This window comes from Gracilinanus agilis, chromosome 2, assembly GCF_016433145.1.
Source record: "Gracilinanus agilis isolate LMUSP501 chromosome 2, AgileGrace, whole genome shotgun sequence".
Taxonomy (NCBI): Eukaryota; Metazoa; Chordata; class Mammalia; order Didelphimorphia; family Didelphidae; genus Gracilinanus; species Gracilinanus agilis.
This window is the reverse complement of record NC_058131.1, coordinates 409474119-409481004: the sequence shown is the minus strand read 5'-3', so window position 1 is coordinate 409481004 and position 6886 is coordinate 409474119. Positions and strand designations below refer to the sequence as shown.

Below are 6886 nucleotides of genomic sequence, written 5' to 3'. Positions count from 1 at the left end.
CTCTGGAAAATAAAAGAATTGAATGAATGACTTTTTCTCCAGCTTATTAATAGAGTGTTTATTTGTCTTTCCTCTGTCAAACCCTGAGCCAATGTTTTTTAACCTGGACTACCTAGGGAGCTGAAAAGAGAGGTACACAAAGAAGGACCAGAAAGAGAAAGAGGAGGAAGGAACATTTGCAAGCATTTAAGGAATAGAAGTGGCTCCATCACATGGCAAAAGGGATGAAGAAGGTCACCATCAGGCAAAAGAGCCATATGACCTCAGAAAGGACAAAGCCCAGGGTGTTTATAGAAGAGCTGCTGTTTTAGGAGGAATTCCTGGCATAACTAATCATGAAACTTCCAAATACAGTCCTGAACCCAGCTCCAAAACCAGCCTGCTCACAGTGGCAGTCCCAGCCCCAAAGAACTTGGCTCTTGTTTCAATGTCCCTTGAGATTGTGCTAGTTGGGAAGCCACATCTGAGGACAAGTGAAGTCAGGGGACCTGATGCTGCCAACATAACGAGGTTCTCATCTGATCAAACCCTGGTTGTTTTAGCACCGCTGTAGATAATGATCAACTCAGCAGCTAAAAGCTGCCCTCACGAGGGCAGGAGGAGTGGTGAACTTGGTGCAGGTGTACTTTCTCATAGGATAAGAGGGGAAAAACCATTGGCAGAGCAGAGGTGACAGGAAGAAAACTAAATGACTTTTAAAGACTCTTCCAGTCCTGAAGCTCACTATTCATATAATAGTCACATACTTTGGGCTCAAATTATAATAATAAAATAGTCATTTTGACTTGTTATAAAGGGTTACTGGAATTACATTTGTCTGTGAACCCATGGCCCTGGGCTGCTTTCGAAGGAATGGAAGAAGAGAAATCATAGCTAGCATTTGACTGCCACAAAACTATGTGAAGCAAATATACAAAGCTCTGAGTTCACTTGTTCTTAGGATCATAGATTTAGATCTGGACGAGGACTTGGAACATTTTTGGTCCAATTCTTTCATTTTACTGATGAGAAAACTGAGATCCTAGAGAGGTATGGGGATGTGCCCAATGCACAGTAACTAAACCAGGTCCTCTGACTCCAAATCCATCATTCTTTCCTTGGTTCCAGGAAATAACAAAGGGGCAGGCAATGGAGGTCCCAGTTCTCTCCCCTCTTTGTGTGAAAATTCATATCAGAACTATATAGCATAGCATAATAGGCAGTGAAGATAGTCAAGATAATCACTGACTATGAATGATTAGAGAACTTCTAGTTACTATTCCAAATCACTAATACTAAGTAAAGTGCAGATTTAAACAATTCCAAGGTTCCATTTCATACTCATCAGATAGACAAATAGATAAAAAAGGAAAATGACAATCAGTAATGGTTCTGTGGGAAAAGAGGCACACTGATATCTATTGGAAACTGGTCAATTTAATTTAATCATTTTAGAAGCCAATTTGGTATTATAACCAGAAATTATCTAAAATATTCACACCCTTTGATCCAGTGATACAACTTCTACATGATCAAAAGAAAGAGGACATGTATGTACAAATATTTTCATAGAAGCATTTTTATTGTAGTAAAAAATTAGAAACAAGTCAAGTGCCCATCAAGCAGGGAATAGCTGAGTAAGTGATTGCATACAGATATAATGTAATATTTGAAAGAGACACATTCAGGAAAACCTGAGAGATATTATTTGAATTAATATAGAGTGAAGTGAGCAGAAATAGAACCATTTATACAATTACTAAAACATTGCAAATGCAATAGAGTTCATAAAGCATTCTGAGAGCTCCCCTATCTGATTTTAACTGACCACAAGTGGTAGTTCAGTGTTATGGCATTTTGGGTATGATAAAGTCCCAGGTTGTCTTTGGTTATCTTTGGGTGATTCGGCTATTCCCTTACTGGGTAGCTAATAAATCTGAAATGCTGCAACCTCAATTGTTTCTTTCTTTCCCTGGCTACAGAGTATGCGAGTGTCCTTTGAGCTTCCTGCTAGAAGGATGGAGTCAGAGGCTAATCACCTTTTCCCCTCATCCTGGTCTTTTGATGAAGTTTCAAGCATGCCAGTCAGAACAAGAAGACTAAAGTAGTCAAATTTGAATCTAGACTTCCAACTTTTCTATTTTGTAATTCTTTCCCTGATCAGAGATGATCAAACAGTGATCATTCTGAGATAGGCTAGTCAGATCTTGGAGGCAATCCATTGAGTTCATAAGGTTGGAGATCTTTAGTCCATAAGTTGGAACTAAGAACACAGAGAGATTTTATTGCATTTTAAGAGTCATCAACAAGGGGCTGACCTGAAGCTTTAGCTTGGACTGCCAGAAGACATAGACATGGCAGAGTTGAAGGGATATAAAACAATCCATCTTCAAAAGCTCCACAAACTATTTCTACTCCTGTTGGCTAAGCTTCAACCTCCTAGGAGCAAAAACTAATATTGCCCCTTGATTCACTTGTTTAAGTTTTTGTCAGTGTGCACTGAGTATATTAGTAAGTTGCTAAATCCTGTTTGTCTTTCTCTTAAAGCAAGTTGGTAAGTCTCGTGTGTATGAAATAACTTCCCCACACCTAATTTACACTGTATATTGAGTCCCTTTTAATTTCCTGCTTTGGAGAGACCCAATCTCTCAGGCCCTTTGGTAGAAGCTTAAAAAGCCAAAGAGTTTGTGAGAAAAAAGAGCCTAAACCCTTTCATTAGAGGCCAAGTTCCTCCTTTTCCAATCATGTTCATGGGTCCAGAGCATATGGTTGGGGAAAAGGGGTTCCTAATGAATAGAGAGGGTACAATGTTGCATCAGTTAGTATAGATGAATATCTGCATACATCATATATAATGGTGGTATTGAAAAGGAATATCAATATGAGTAGTATAGACTATCAGACTTCAAAGAAAAGAATAAAAGAAGACCAACACTGCATGCAAAGATTTCAAGATGCCTTTGGCTATCTGATAGATTCTATCAGATAGTAATTCTAAGTGTTGGACTTCCAAAGTGATAACTATCACATTCTTACACCAAAAAATGACAAAGAGAAAACTGCTTTCATTTACCCAGTTAGATCTTACCAGTTTAAGTGAGTGCTCCAAGTGAAATTCCTGCCACTTTTCCAGAAACTGATAGAGAAAGTAGTTGGAGACATAAATTGCTTCCAAATCTTGATATACCTTTATAACATCCCTGCATTTGGGAAGTCCCTGGAAAGACATAAGATAAGACTGATGAATGTGTTGGATTGGTTAGATGAAAATGGCCCAAATCTGTCTGTCAATTGGTAAGTACTAGTTTTGGAGAGCTTCTATTCAATATGTGAATCACATAATATTGCAGTAAGGTTTGAGCACCAACCCAGAGAAAACAAACACTCCTAATTTGGCCATATCCAAAGAACCTCCAGTATTTAATAACTTTTCTAGGATTTTGTGGTTATTGTTGCAAAATTGTTAGGAACCCTGGTGCTATTGCTAAGCTACTATGATTGAAGAAAACCAAAAGCAGAGGAATTGATTTGTCTTAAAATTCATAAATCCCTTTGAAGACCAATGGATACTCAACTTTTCTTGACTGGTTCTTCCCCACAGACATTAGTATTGACCTATGCGGACCCAAGTCTTTTTGTCCTATATACAGATGCCAACTTAGAAGGCTTAGAAAACAGTCCTATATTAAGATAATAATGGTCATGAGAAAACAGATGCTTTTCCTAATAGAGGGATGGACCACAGTGAGACTGGTAACCCCATTCACAAGCTGAGGTGCTTGACTCTGAAGTAAGGCATCCTTGATTAGTTCAAAGATTAAGTGTAAGGAGTAAAATCGCAAGTGTGAATTGATAACACTACAACCAACTAATTTTGTGAGATGGCCAGCCACACAAGACAACTATGTATTCAGAAATTCACTCAGGTCCAAAGAAGAACAACATAGATGCAGATGTCCTGCCTAAAGAGTCATATAATTCTGAAGCTCTGATGTCTAAAGGAATAAAAGCTAAAAGTGATCCCCAAGAGTTGGATTACAAGCAGCACAGTTGAAAGTCTGGTACTACCACCAGACAGCATGCCAGCAGCATATATGAACCTTGCTTCATTGAATCATCCTCCTTTGCTGCAGTTATCTGTGGCTGACTGGCAGTGTGAGCAGATGGCTGATGAAGGACTGCATAAAGTGATACAGCCCAAGAATTGAGGCATTGATGCCAAAGGATTCAAGTGCCAGTCCCTTGAAGGCACCTTATTGTCAAGACAATGGCAGAAGTTGGAGTTGTGCAATGGAGTACCGTATTGAACTGTCACTGGTTCCATATATCTTACCAGGAAGCAGCTGGTACTACCCAAGGCATATTGCTCTATGGCTATGAAGGCTCTACATGATGATTTTGAACATATGGGTCAGAAAAGGACCCTAGAGCTAGTAGGAAACAGGTTCTACTAGTCCCAATTGGCTGTAGATATGACCAAAAAAATCAAGACATTCATTGCATGCAAAGAAAAGTATGATCAACTTGTCAAGTAAACAGTCATTTTTTAAATCAAGCATCAACTATATTCCTGGCACTGCACTAAGTGCTGGAGTTAAAAAGAAAGATTAAAAACGGCCCCTGCCTTCAATGAGCTCACAATCAAATGGAAAAGAATATATACAAAGAAGATATATATAGCACAAAATAGACAGAAGATAAACCTCAGAGGGAAAATAAGTCTTTAGAGATCCTAGGAAAGACTTAATATAGGAGAGATTTTAGCTGAAACTTGAAGGAAATGAAAGGCCAGAAGGTGGAAATGAAGAGGGAGAGTATTTCATGATATATATATATAATGACTATAAACACCAGTAATCCCATGGAACTTTTCTGTATCTCTTTAAGGTGATAGTAAGAGCATAAAGTCATATATTGATAATGACTGACAATTTCACAAGGTTTGCACAAGCACGACCCACCAAGAACCAGATAGCTTCAATGGTTACTAATGTGTTAGGAGAGAATATTTCTCAGTATATAGGTTTTCAGTTAGGTCCATTCAGACCAAAGCTACCTACTGTCTCCTTTGTTTTCAAGCCTCAGCTAAAATTCTATCTTCTACAAGAAGCCTTTTCTGATTTACCTTAACATTTGTACCTAGCCTCTGAGATTACCTCCAATATATCTTATTTGTACAAATTATTTTTCATGTTGTTTCCTACATTAAATTATAAACTACTTAAGGTCTGAGATTGTTTTTGCTTTTCTTTCTATCTTCAGCACATAGCACAGTATCTGGCACATAGTAGATTCTTAATAAATGCCTTGACTAGTTTGGGCTGGCATCAAGAAGTCTAGATAGATAAATAGACAGGCAGACAGGTAGACATTTAGGTAGGTAGAAAGACAAACAGATAAATAGATAGACAGACAGATAAACAGATAAATAGACAGACAGGTTGACAAGTAGGGAGACAGACAGACAGATAAATAAATAGGTAGACAGACAGACAGATAGATAGATAGATAGATAGATAGATAGATAGATAGATAGATAGATGATAGATAGATAGATAGGTAGACAGATAGACAGATAAATAAATAGGTAGACAGATAGATAGATAGATAGACAGACAGACAGACAGATAAATAGACAGTTAGGTAGGTAGACAGACAGATAGACAGATAAATAAATAGGTAAACAGATAGGTAGATAGATAGATAGACAGATAGATAACTAAATAGACAGTTAGGTAGACAGACAGACAGATAGATAGATAGATAGATAGATAGATAGATAGATAGATAGATAGATAGATAGACAGGTTGACAGGTAGACAGATAGACAGCAGATAGACAGACAAACAGGTAGACAGACAGACAGATAGATAGATAGATAGATAGATAGATAGATAGATTACTGTCATTAAAGAGACCTACAACCTGAATGTTTCAGTTACACAGTAAATTTTCTGGGGACACTAAGACCAGAACAAAAATTTCAAATTAGATGTGGTTTTTCTAATACACACATACGAATCCACCAAGAATGCTGCCATCATCTTTACCTCCTACCTGCTAATGTTTGGGCAGAAACTATGCCTGCCTATTGATTTTGGGAATAAGTCTCTAAAATGAAGAAATTGCAGGTACTCACAACTGCTATATCTTCTGACTGAGAAGGAAGTTAAAAGAAGCGAAACATCCAACTACAACTTTAGTGGGCAGCCAGGTGAAGCAATCGTGCAGAGTGCTGAGCCTAGAATCAGGAAGACTCATCTTCCTGAATTCAAATCTGGTCTCAGATATTTCCTACTTGTGTGACCCTAGGCAAATCATTTAACCCTATTTGCCTTGGTTTCCTCCTCTGTAAAAGAGACTGGAGAAGGAAAGGACAAACCACTCCGGTATCTTTGCCAAGAGAACTCCAATGGGTTCACAAAGAGACTTACAACAACTGCAAGATGATGTGAGTTGGTGGTCCTGAATTTCAATAAGGAACTGCTAAATTCATAGCACACATAAGGTAGTAGATTGGTAGAATGGTAGAACTGCTCCACACGTTGTGGTGGAAAGATCAGGAAGCTTCTCTGTCCACAAAATAGAGACTGGTGAGGCCCCTACAGAGACAATCAAACATAACCACTTACTGTCTATATTACAGCTTTTTGGTGGTACTCTCTGATAAGCAGGTAAAAACTGTTGGATGCTGAGGTCATATTTGAACTCAGGGAGATGATTCTTCCTGTCTCCAGGCCTGGCATTCTATTCACTGTGCCTCCTACCTACTTTACAATCATTATATTATTTTTCTAATATGTTCTTTTAGAAATTCATTAAATATTCATTAAATTGGATATTTAAGACAGACTGATGGACACTTCCCTCAGGGTCAGTCAAAAACTGTCTGGCCCATACAATGACT

The 6886-nt window shown here is 38.1% G+C and overlaps 1 pseudogene; it reads right to left on the bottom strand.

Moving 5' to 3' along the window:
• Positions 1–208: 208 nt before the first annotated feature.
• LOC123233868 lies at positions 209–504 on the bottom strand (annotated as a pseudogene).
• Positions 505–6886: the final 6382 nt, after the last annotated feature.